Below are 13,668 nucleotides of genomic sequence, written 5' to 3'. Positions count from 1 at the left end.
ATTCACAGCAAGGAATGCCGAATGGCTGAGAAGCACCAAAGAAATGTTCATCATCTTTAGTCATAACGGAAATGCAAATCAAAACAATCCTGAGATTCCACCTCACACCAGTGAGAATGGCTAAGATGAAAAACTCAGGTGACAGCAGATGTAGGTGAGGATGTAGAGAAAGTGGAACACTCCTCCATTGTTGGTGGGACTGCAGACTGGTACAACTATTCTGGAAATCAGTCTGGAGGTTTCTCAGACTTTTGGACATTGAACTACCTGAGGACCCAGCTATATCTCTCTTGGGCATATACCCAAAAGATGCTCCAACATATAACAAATACACATGCTCCACTATGTTCATAGCACCCTATTTATAATAGCCAGAAGCTGGAAAGAACCCAGATTCCCTTCAACAGAGGAATGGATACAGAAAATGTGATACATCTACCCAATGGAATAGTATTCAGCTATCAAATACAATGATTTTATGAAATTCATAGGTAAATGGATGGAACTGGAAAATATCATCCTGAGTGTGGTAACCCAATCACAGAAAAATACGCTTTGTATGCATTCATTGATAAATGGCTATTAGCCCAAATGCTTGAATTACCCTAGATGCATAGAACACATGAAACTCAAGAAGGATAACCAAAATGTGAATGCTTCACTCCTTTAAAAGGGGAACAAGAAAACCCTTGACAGGGAATAGAGAGACAAAGTTTAAAACAGAGGCAGAAGGAACACCCATTCAAAGCCTGCCCCATATGTGGCCCATATATATCCAGCCACGCAATTAGACAGTATGGATGAAGCAAAGAAGTGAAAGGAACCGGATTTAGAAATCTCCAGAGTCACAGCCAGGATACAGCAAATACATACGTGAATGCCAGCAGCAAACCACGTAACTGAGAATGGGTCCCCTGTTGAAGGAATCAGAGAAAGGACTGGAAGAGCTTGAAGGGGCTCGAAACCCCATATGAACAACAGTGCCAACCAACCAGAGCTTCCAGGGACTAAGCCATACCCAAAGACGATACATGGACTTACCTATGGGCTCCAACCTCATAGGTAGCAATGAAGAGCCTAGTAAAATCCCCAGTGGAAGTGGAAGGAAGCCCTTAATCCTGCTAAGACTGAACCCCCAGTGAACGTGATTGTTGGCGGGAGGGCAGTAATGGAGGGAGGATCCGGAGGGGAACACCCATACAGAAGAGGAGGGGGAGGGGTTAGGGGTATATTGCCCTGGAAACAGGGAAAGGGAATAACAATCGAAATGTAAATAAGAAATACTCGTTAATAAGGGAAAAAATAAAAAAAATTAAAAAAGGAAAATATTTTATTTGGAATTATACATTTGTTTGTACACGCAACACACACACACACACACACACACACTCACACACACACACACACACACTACAGCAGGTGTTTAGTGGTCAGAAGACATTTTTGAAGAAATAGTTGTCTTCCACTATGTGAACTTAATGGATTGAACTCAGGTCATCTGGCTATGAAGTGTGGGAGGCAATAGACCATGGTTCTATAATCACATACAAAGAACTGTTGAGAAAAAAGCTGTTTTTATTATACCATTGTGCAGAAAAGGACACAGTAGAGAAAAGGGTCCAAAAATGTCTGGACTGTTTATTTGACACAAGATAGTAGATTTTAAAGGTCCTGGTAGCAAGAAATCCCTACTCCTTCTCCCCTATAGCCTGATACTTCAGAGAGTTTACATTTTCTGTTATCTTCAAGCATAGCCCCATTTTCAAGTTCTTCCCCTAATCTATTGGTTTCAGATGTGAAGACGTATCTAATGAATATTTAAGACCTTGAGAATGCCCTCTCAGAACAAGGTGCTGATATTTTCCAACTCTTGGAGAAGTTCTAAGATAATGAGGCACCACACAGACTTAGAATATGGGAAAAGAGAAAACAATTCTTTTTATCTGACTCCTTTGTGAGCTCTAAGCATGATTTCAAAAAAAAAAAATGGACCCACAGAAATTTATCTCCTGCAGCTTTTGTCCTGTGAACTAAATAACTATTCCAGGCTACTGATAGCCTTTGGCTGTGCCATGGTGTTAGAGAAGAGTCTGTCTGCTTTATAGATTAGGATCCTGATGCACAGGTAGAGACTGTGTCAACCTAAATTAAAAGAGGTAACATGATAGTTACAGGCAAATTGTATTATGGATTTCTGTACTTTAGGTATGGCTTGACAGATCCATTGTCATTTTGGAGAAGAGGTTTTGCCACTTTTTTAAGAATGACAACTAATTGAACAATAGAGTGATAGCTATATCCATTGTAATACTTAAGAAGCTGTTAATAATCTCTTGAAGGAATTATGTGAGAAATCCTGCCATTGCTCTCCCTTCTGTCCTTCCTCTGCTTCAAGTGGTCTTGGGAAATGTTAGAGTGTGTAGACAGTAAAAGATTAAAGAAAGGGGGAATCTGTGATGAATTAAGCATGAGGCCATCACATGACAACCTTTGACTTTATGAGGAGGCAGCTGTTTTGTTGAGTTTATTTGAGGAACCCCAGTGAATCGAATCATGCCTTTGTTAGTCACTGGCTCTTTTTCTAGGGTGAACAGACTTTGGTTTCCCTTTGTTTAGGAAATATTTATGCAGAATCTCTTGATGGTGAATGTCATGAATCTCCTGTTTCTTTATAAACAGTGATAATGTGCCATGAAGAACATTAACTGTTCATCATGTAATCTCTTTAGGAAAATGGTAGTTTGCCTAACTGGACAATATTTTATATTGGTTTGTCTTAGTTTGGGTGTCTTTGCTGTTAAAATACATTTTGACCATGGCATCTTTTATAATTCACAGTATATAATTGGGTGAAGTTACCATTTCTGAGGTACAGCTTGCTATAATCATGGCAAGACACATGGCAGTATAGAGTTAGACATGGTACTGGAAAATGAGAAGAGATTATCCATCTTAATCCAACTACATCCAGAAAAGACTGTCTCCCTCAGTAAGTAGATGTCCAGCATTAGGACCCCTCACAGCCCATTTCACAGCAATGCACTTTCTTCCACAGGTCCACCACTGTGGAAGGCCATACTTAGTACTACTTCCCATGGGCAAAGCATATTCAAACCATAATGTATACGTGTATTATGATATGTGTGCATGCGATGTGTTCTGGTTTGTGTGAAAGTGTGCAGGCATGCATGTGGTCACACATGCTGTGGTTGTCCACACATGGTGGAGGTCACAGGGTCTTAGATGTCAGTCTTTTCCTTTCAAAAATTTGAGTCAAAGTCCTTTTTGTTTTGTACTATGTGTATCAGAGTAGTTGCACCCATGACCTTCTGTGGATTTTCTTCCTTTCTATGTCCTATTCATGTTGCCCTGGAAGCATTGACATTATATACTGTTGCTACAGCTCTCGGTTTTCTTGGATTCCAGAAAGCAAACTCAAGTTTGGATGCTTGTGTAACAAGGTTTTTGCCACCAAGCCATTTTCCTTGTAACTTTTGTTCTAGAATACTCTACACATAAAAAAATTATACTAAAGTTGCTCTGCTACATTAATTTTAATGTAGAAACAGTAATGGATTAAAGCTTTCAATTTGTCTTAAAACATAGGCAAGACCCAACTAGGGTCTCATTTCCTCCAGGAAGTTTTCTCAGTGGCAAAATTTCCTTCCTTGTTGAATATTGCACAAGTGCTTGATAGAATAATGAATTGTGGATATTTGAGTAGTCTATCAAAAATCAGCAAAGACAGTCCAATCATCCTCTTCACAATAAAGAAATTCCCCTTAAGTAGCTGTCACCTTTTGGGGACATTTACTGTGACCTTGAACAAGTGTCTCTTGTCCTTTCTCATAGTACTAGGCCAGTGATAAAGCACTTCTGTATAAGCATGGTCTCCCAGAGTAGCAAGCTACCTTCAGGTTCAGAGTTTGCTGGAATGCAAAGGGAGAAGAAAGGATAAAAAGAATAGTGGCATGGCAGGTAGTAGGAATTATAAATTTGCCAGAATGAAGAAATACTTGAAAGATGGGCCTCTGGGTATGCCTGTGGAGGATTATCTTGATTACATCAACTGAAGTGGGAAGATCCACCCTCCATGACTCTCAGCATGTACTGGATGGAATACTACACTATCAAGTAGAGAAGTGGAGCTCAACATTAGCATATAATTATTGTTCTCTGTATCAAGATTACAAATAAGATGTGTTCAGTGGCTTCAGACTCCTGACTTCTTGACTTCCTGACCTATTAGACAGAATAAACATATTTTCTCTTATGTTGATTTTCATTAGAGTGTTTTGTCTGAAAGAATAAACTCAGTTACATGCTGGTATAGCATGACTACATCAAGTATGGCAGGCCATTTGCTCTCTCTACATACTAACATACTTTTTACTTCTGTCGTCTCTGAAGATCTCTTCTACTTGTTGGATTGCTTGACACTGCTTTAATAACAAGGTGTGGATATCATTCAATTTTTCAAAATTCAAGTGAGATTTAATAGTTTCAGGTTATTTACTTTCTCCCAAATAATTAGAAATAAAAAAAATGTCTCTTTACTTTTGGTGATCAATTTTGTCTTAGTTTTTCATTGGACCAATCATCTTAGTTTTTATAGAAATGATATAGGGATTATCTCATCTATTTCCCTCAGGTGCTCTTTAAAAATTTCTTTGAGATTTTCATAGTTTAATACAATGAAATGTGATCTTATCAATTTCTCAATCCCATTTTTACTTACTCAGGGTGTTTCCAATTTCATGTCTTCTTCCTATTTAAAATACCCCATAAAGTCAAATTAATGCTGTCCATGTGTACATTAGTCTGGGTCCATCCCATGGAACCTGAACAACTTACATGCAGCTACATCACAGAATAACAATTCTCCCCCTTCCAGCAGGAGTCAACTATCTGTAGTTCCTCAGATGTGAGGCCTTGTGAACTCATTCTCCTCTATGCTAACAATTTCTACCGCTTCATTTATTTTCTGAAAATCTTGTTTGCACTATTCATTCACGAGTACAACAACATGTCATTTCCAGAAGAGAGCATGTCACAACAATCCGCAACATCACTTTTCTCTTATAATTTTTAAACTCTGGTTCTATTATATTTCCTCAGCTGGTCTTGATGTAAATATCAATCCCTTGATTCCTGAATGTTCCTTGACTCAATTATGCATACTGTTTTTGAGATGAACACAGGATGTTGAATTCTTTCCAGAAGAGCAATATATGGCATGCCTATTCTTTGTACTGCCTTTTCATCCTGTTCATGTTGAGGATATTATTTCTAACCTCTGGGAAGGAAGACCTAAAGGTATGCCACATCTCCTATACTAACTCAATGTCTTATTTATCTTGATGCTAAAATTATGTTAAGAGTGCAACAATTTCTTTATTTTCTTCTTTTTCTCTACACGTGTGGTGAACTTTATTCTTATTGAAGTTTTCATTTCTTAGAATCTATATTTCTCAGAAACATCTCAAGTGTGAATTATGTTTCTTTTGCAACATAGGACAATTTCTCTCTTGCTGTTCATAGTTTTCCTTCACTCTAAAGACCTTGTGATGCTTGATATTAATTGTCAACTTGACAAGATCTAGAATCACCTTTGACAAACTTCTTATCACATATAGACATTTCTACGTGGTTATCAAGATCAGTAGATCTAATCAAAAGGCAATTCCATTCCATATAGAATGAAAACAGGAAAGGAACCTAAGCATCAACATTCACCTCTTTCACATTGCTGACCTTGAAGACAATGAGATCATTTGTAACAAGATCTTGCCACAATTAATTAACTGCAATGATGAACTTCCCCCTTAAACTGTGAATCCTCGAACTGTGGACTAAGCTAAACTAACGCTGACATAAGGTAGTTTTGTCAGGTATTTTGCCACAGTAATAAGAAAAACAGCTAACACAAACTTCTAATTCCATTGGAAAACACCCTATCTGGTGTAAATCCCACCATCTCTCCTATCAATGTTACTTGCTGTCTTCCCAATCTTTTCCCCACATCCCTTCAGGGTTCTGATGCTAGATCACATTCTTTCTCTTCTTCATTACTGCATTAAAATTTTGGTAGGTTCTAACCCCTCAGTCAATGTTCCTAACACTCTTTACGACCTAACACTCTAATGTTCCTTTATGGTCTTATTACCCATGAATTTACTTTCTCTTTCTTGTCAAGTTGTCAGCCACCTACCTTCAGTATGTTTTGCTGGGTTGTGGTGCTGTATTGTTCTATAGTGTCTAAGTGCCAGTATATCATGGAATCTGTTTTTAAATTATGTAAAACATAATAAAGAAAAAAGGGCCATTTAAGCCTCCAATGCTAAAGTGCAGTAAACCTTTGGCTTGTTTCATGATGCTTTGCTTAGATTACTTGAATATTTGCTGAGTAAAATGTTAAATAGGTCTAATATTTATTGTATCATGGCCAAAGTAATCTGCAAACATGTACTGCAGACATGTGTATAATAAATGATTACTTGCCAGGTAAACCAAGGATGAATACCTATCATCACTGCTTTCTGTTGAAGACTCCTAAGACTCAAACACTCCTTGATTGTTTGATTTCTCTCTTCCTCTCTATTTGTCTCTCTAGTATCTCTTTATTTCATATATAAATGTCTATCAGTACAAAATAAGTGATAGAGTTATTTCCTGGTGATAATGTATAAATCTCAGTGGAACACAACATTATTTATTCTTATATAGTATAGAAAACAAGTGTGTAGTGGTCTTGTTTAAGTCAGTACTTTATTCTGAGAATGTCTTAAGTATAGGATTCAGGTTACATATTTTGAGATAAAGTTAAGTAGGCAACCTAGCATACTTTGTAGCCTAAATTGTGTTGAAATGTGTGGTTCTTCTTCCATAGTTATATGTGTGCTGCCATCATAGTAGTGTACTACCAAATCCAGCCCTGAAATTATTAAATTTTGTTATTGTTACTATTGTTTTGATACACAATCTCATGTAGACTCAGCCAGCTTGGAATTATCCAGCTGCATGGTTCTACCTCCCCAAATGCTAGAATGATTGGGTGTATAACACATGCACATAATAATACTTTGATAAAATTCATCATCATTATTTCACTTCTGATTCTTCTTCTATTTCCCCAATGTTCACCTCCCTCCCCCAAACTTCACGTGCACTTTAAAAAAAACCTCATTGAGTTCACTTAGTTATGTGCACATTCACATATATCCATGATATATGGATATAGGAACACATACCACAGTATGAATACTTCCTTATGAACTGCATCCCTAAACTGACACTTCCTGTTCTAGCAGCTATTGATTGCTTATTTCTTTTCTCACTCATATCCCAGTCACAACAATTTCCATGCCCTGGCTTCTGTCCAAAATTACTGGAACTCAATTTCCCCTTCTCTGGCTAGCAGTCTGTGGTCAGATCTCTCAGATGTTCCCATCATGCTGATATATATTCATGTTGAGCATATCTCAGTTGTCCTTTATTCTTGGCATCAATATTGTACCTGGTTCAAAATTGGTGTGCAGAATATATTTATTATCAAGACTGTTAAATTAATAATGCTATATAATGAAGAGCAGTAGTTAAAAAGTTCTACAGTTTCTGTTTAATTCACTCCGTCACTAGAACTAAACAGCATTTCATCTCCTTCATCATTGTTCCTCATATGCCTGCTGTGTTAAAATTTATTCACATAGTTGAATTCAATAACTTTAGGATGACAGCAAAAGTTATCTTCGATATTCTGATATTTCATAAGAAAATCTCTAATGAGTAACTTCAGCTATAACTATCTAATAACACACTCAGAAAAAGTGACAGACACTCCAACATCTGTCAAGAGATTAACTGCAATTTTATGTACAGTTCATAGCTGCAGGATATAGCTCATTAGAATAATAATTCTATCAAATCTTGGATGGATTAACATCTCATTATTTTGCTCTTATTATAGGGGAAGGGTTTATTATCTCAACTTTAACTAACTCTGGCTATGGGATGCAATTTCCCCTCCCTGTTTCATAGCCCTTACTGTTTAGGCATTAGTGTATATTTTTCTACCTTAGGAAATATAATTTAAGGAAAGAATCTGAATGCTAATTCTAACCCTGTGAGTGTGATAGAAGGTATCCCTTTAAATGGTTTTCATTTTCCATTAATTTATGCTTTTTTTTTAAATTTATGCTTTTAAACCTTCCTTTCTCCAAAGCCTTTGCTTTTCCTCTTGATGATAATTTAATGTTAAGTCAAGATATAGAATTCAAAGTTTCATAGCAGTATCAAGTAAGAAGTCCACAGGGATAGAACCTGGGTTACTTTCTTTTGATCTCTAAGGAAGACTGGTCAACTTTTTACTTCAAGTGACCTTTAAATTTATTCAGAGCTGAGTGTCAGTCACCACCTAGCCTAAGCTTTATTTAGTCCATCTATGCATCAGACTCTTCTGTATGCCATTCCTAAACCTTTATAATTTTTTTGAGACAAGGTAGGTCTCTTGTTACCTATGCTACAGACTGATCTCAAACTTGTAGTTTCTTTGCTTCAGCCTCTCTTGTCCAAGATTTTTAACAAATAAAAATAGACCTTGGAAGGAAGCTCAGAAAGTTTTAAGGAACTTGAACAGCAAGCCTTAATGAACCATGTTTGTTTACAGAACCTGTGGAAGAAGGAAACAACTAAATCTGAGCTCTAGATGTGTTCTATGGAACTTGAAAAATACACACACACACACACACACACACACACACACACACACACACAGTCACACATACACAATCACACACACACTAACATATTTACACACATACACACACACAAACATGTAGAAGTGAAGAATATCGACACATACCAACACATCTAAGAATTTAGTAATGAAGATTTTGGGATTAAGTCCAGATGGCTATAGTTAGATGATAAGTGCTGTTATACTCTGAACTGTCATAGTACATACTTTCCAGGGAATTTTAAGTGAGAATTTGAAGATTTTTAATAATTGTACAAATACTAAGCTAGTCTGACAAAATCCACAGCCTGCATACAACATTTATCAACTAAACACACGGAAATTGATTAAGATGTTTTTCCAAGTTTCACTATTAATATTTTCCATGCACAAATGACACATGCTGAGTCTATTCCACAGTTAATTGTAAAATCGAAAACAAAGATATCTGTTGAGGAAAATTGAGAAAAAAATCAAATAATACAATTTAGACAACTCTACATTTATTTAGCAATTGTAGTTTTTCTTTGATTTCAAAAGTGAATATTGAGTTCATATAACTGTTATATTTCTTAATTGCATTTTTCACCTTTTATTTTAAAAATCAAACACATGTTAGAAATTAAATGAAATATAGGTTCATTGAAAGGAGCTGATATTATCTCCTACCCATGTACCTTCTTCCCTCTGCCTCCCATGATTATTTTGTGTCCCCCTTCTAAATGTGATTGATGCATCCTCAGTAAGACCTCCCATTTTTGTTTAACTTCTTAGGGTCCGTGGGGTATATCATGGGTATTCTGATCTTGTTGGCTAATATTCACTTATCACTGACTATATACTGTGCATAACATTCTTGGTCTGGATTAACTTGCTCAGGATTGTATTTTCTTGTTCCATCCACTTGGCTGCAAAATTCAAGACATCCTTGTTTTTGACAACTGATTAATATTTAACTTTTAACTGAACCACATTTTTGGTATCCTTTCTTTGCTTAAGTAAAGAATAAAGTAGAATACATCTCCATTTCATAATATAGATTATATTTTGGGTGTATGCCCATGAACAGTATAGCTGCAGATTCAGGTAGAATTATTTGCATTTTTCTCAGGAAACTCCAGTTAGATTTCCAGGATCGTGATACCTTTGGCAATCCCACCAACTATGGAGAAGTGCTCCCCTTTCTCCACATCACTGCCTACTTGTGTTATCACTTGAGATTTTTTTCTTTAACTCATTTTTTTACTGGATAGTGTATGTATGTGTATGTACATTTGAAATGTTATCCCCTTTCTTTGTTCCCCCCTGTTTCATTCACTGTCCCCTGCTTCTATGAGGATGCTCCCCCTCCTACCCACCCACTTCCAACTCAACACCCTGGCATTCCCCTTCACTGGTGAAAAGAACATTCACAGGACCAAGGGCTGTGCCAGATAATGCCATTATCTGCTACATATGCAGCTGGAGCTGTGTCCTTCATATGGGCATTCTTTGGTTGGCAATTTAGTCCCAGGGGGTCTTGGGGTATGGATAGTTGATATTGCTGCTCTTACTATGAGGTTGCAAACTCCTTCAGCTTCCTAACTCCTTTCTCTAACTCCTCCACAGGAGTCCCCATGCTAAGTCTGATGGTTTCCTGCAAACATCTTTATCAGTATCAGTAAAGCTCTGGCAGATCCTCTTAGGATACACCCATAGCAGGCTCCTATCAGCAAGCACTTCTTGGCATCAGCAATAATGACTGGGTTTGGGCTCCCAGAGACTGAGCCACAAACCAAAGAGCTCAAAGTAGCTCTTCTGAGGCCCCCTGGCACATATTATCAGGTCTTGTGTGGCCTCAGTAGTAGATGTTGCCTTTATTCTGTAGAGACTTGATCCTGAAGGGAGGGAAGTTAAGGTGTTGGTGACTATCCAGAGGTAAATGGAAGGGTTATCGGAGGGAAGGACTCTGTGAAGTGAGACTGGGTTTTGGACAATATTTGGGATGTAAATAAATGAAATGAGTAATTAATGAAAAAAATGGAGATGATGCAAATTTATTCTTTATATGAACATTATCAATGGACAGCCCTGCAATCAAAAGCAAACAACAGTAGAGAGTATATGGACATAAGCAGAAGGAATGAAGCCTTGGTTTGACAGAGAGATTGCGGTTCATTTTAAGAGAGCAGAGAGAGTTTCTAACACCTAAGGAGTTTTTCAGAAGTGAACAGGCCTAAAAACTTTCTTGATTTTTCTGAGAGTTAAGGGCCTGCTGGCTTATGTAATTAACAACTGTAGCATAAGTGTGCGGGGGAGGAGGGTTAAATAATGTAGTTTTTGTTCTATCTTTAACTTTCTGTCTGCTATTTGAAATTGCAGAAAGAAAAGGAGACGCAAAGATAATAAATTTATCATTTAGTTCTGAGTTGTAAAATTTTCCTCCAAAAATTCTCTAAAAAAAAAAGAAAAAGTGGAATCAATGAATAGAGACGAAATTCACTCTTTGCTCTCAGCAATTATACATCTGTGAGGATTCAGGATCACATAGTAAAAAGTTCATCACAAGTTTAGAGAAAAATTCAAATCACAAAATGAAGAAGAAGTTCACAACAGTGAATGACTGCATGCGTATCCATTAGGAGTAATTATCTAGCTAAGCATTCATCACGTGTCGCAGCTTCACAAGTTTCTAGACTTAAAAACCATAAATAAATTATTGGTGAACTTTTGTCAATATTTTATCATCTGTACTAGCACTTATAATACAAGTTTACTTCTCTTTTTATGGCTGATGGTTAATGGTTTTAAAACAGCTTGAAATGTACTCTGAGTAGTAGAATACATGCTTACTATGTAGAAGCAATTAACTGGTGACACATGGGAGATTGGCAGAGTTTTCATTAAAGTTTTACTATTAGAAAAAGAAGAAATACCTGTTTCCTATAAAAAAAACTTTAGAAACAAAGATATGATTTTTGAAATTCATATAGGCCAACCATTAAGAATTAAGAAGTCGAGTCCCACACCCTCAGATCCTAGCCTGCAGCAGCTCTCTGCTCCCAGACCCCGTGAGAGAGAGACCCAACCGCCTGGTCAGGTGGGCACTCCTGAGGCTGAGGAGTGGAAGAGACCACCAACACTGCCCACTCCTGCCCACATCCCTGGCCCAAGAGGAAACTGTATAAGGCCTCTGGGCTCCCGTGGGGGAGGGCCCAGGAGCGGCAGGACCCCTGCCTGAGACACCACTAGAACCTGAAGGAAACAGACTGGATAAACAGTTCTCTGCACCCAAATCCCGTGGGAGGGAGAGCTAAACCTTCAGAGAGGCAGACAAGCCTGGGAAACCAGAAAAGACTGCTCTCTGCACACACATCTCGGACACCACAGGAAAACACCAAAGGCCTTCTGGAACCCTGGTGCACTGAAGCTCCCAGAAGGGGAGGCGCGTATCTTCCTGGTTGCTGCCGCTGCAGAGAGCCCGTGGGCAGCACCCCACGAGCGAACTTGAGCCTCGGGACCACAGGTAAGACCAACATTTCTGCTTCATAAGGCTGCCTGGTGAACTCAAGACACAGGCCCACAGGAACAGCTGAAGACCTGTAGAGAGGAAAAACTACACGCCCGAAAGGAGAACACTCTGTCCCCATTACTGACTGAAAGAGAAGAAAACAGGTCTACAGCACTCCTGACACACAGGCTTATAGGACAGTCTAGCCACTGTCAGAAATAGCAGAACAAAGTAACACCAGAGATAATCTGAGGGCGAGAGGCAAGCGCAGGAACCCAAGCAACAGAAAACAAGACTACATGGCATCATCGGAGCCCAATTCTCCCACCAAAACAAACATGGAATATCCAAACACACCAGAAAAGCAAGATCTACTTTCAAAATCATATTTCATCATGATGCTGGAGGACTTCAAGAAAGACATGAAGAACTCCCGTAGAGAAACACAGGAAAACATTAATAAACAAGTAGAAGCCTACATAGAGGAATCGCAAAAATCCCTGAAAGAATCGCAAAAATCCCTGAAAGAATTCCAGGAAAACACAATCAAACAGTTGAAGGAATTAAAAATGGAAATAGAAGCAATCAAGAAAGAACACATGGAAACAACCCTGGATATAGAAAACCAAAAGAAGAGACAAGGAGCTGTAGATACAAGCTTCACCAACAGAATACAAGATATGGAAGAGAGAATCTCAGAAGCAGAAGATTCCATAGAAATCATTGACTCAACTGTCAAAGATAATGTAAAGGAGAAAAAGCTACTGGTCCAAAACATACAGGAAATCCAGGATTCAATGAGAAGATCAAACCTAAGGAAAATAGGTATAGAAGAGAGTGAAGACTCCCAGCTCAAAGGACCAGTAAATATCGTCAACAAAATCATAGAAAAAAACTTCCCTAACCTAAAAAAAGAGATACCCATAGACATACAAGAAGCCTACAGAACTCAAAATAGATTGGACCAGAAAAGAAACACCTCCCGTCACATAATTGTCAAAACACCAAACGCACAAAATAAAGAAAGAATATTAAAAGCAGTAAGGGAAAAAGGTCAAGTAAGATATAAAGGCAGACCTATCAGAATCACACCAGAATTCTCGCCAGAAACGATGAAGGCCAGAAGATCCTGGACTGATGTCATACAGACCCTAAGAGAACACAAATGCCAGCCCAGGTTACTGTATCCTGCAAAACTCTCAATTAACATAGATGGAGAAACCAAGATATTCCATGACAAAACCAAATTTACACAATATCTTTCTACAAATCCAGCACTACAAAGGATAATAAATGGTAAAGCCCAACATAAGGAGGCAAGCTATACCCTAGAAGAAGCAAGAAACTAATCGTCTTGGCAACAATACAAAGAGAATGAAAGCACACAAACATAACCTCACATCAAAATATGAATATAACAGGAAGCAATAATCACTATTCCTTA

This window comes from Rattus norvegicus, chromosome 13 (genome assembly GCF_021556685.1).
Source record: "Rattus norvegicus strain SHRSP/BbbUtx chromosome 13, alternate assembly SHRSP_T2T, whole genome shotgun sequence".
Lineage (NCBI taxonomy): Eukaryota > Metazoa > Chordata > Mammalia > Rodentia > Muridae > Rattus > Rattus norvegicus.
The sequence above is the reverse complement of the archived record's forward strand: the minus strand, read 5'-3'. Positions refer to the sequence as shown.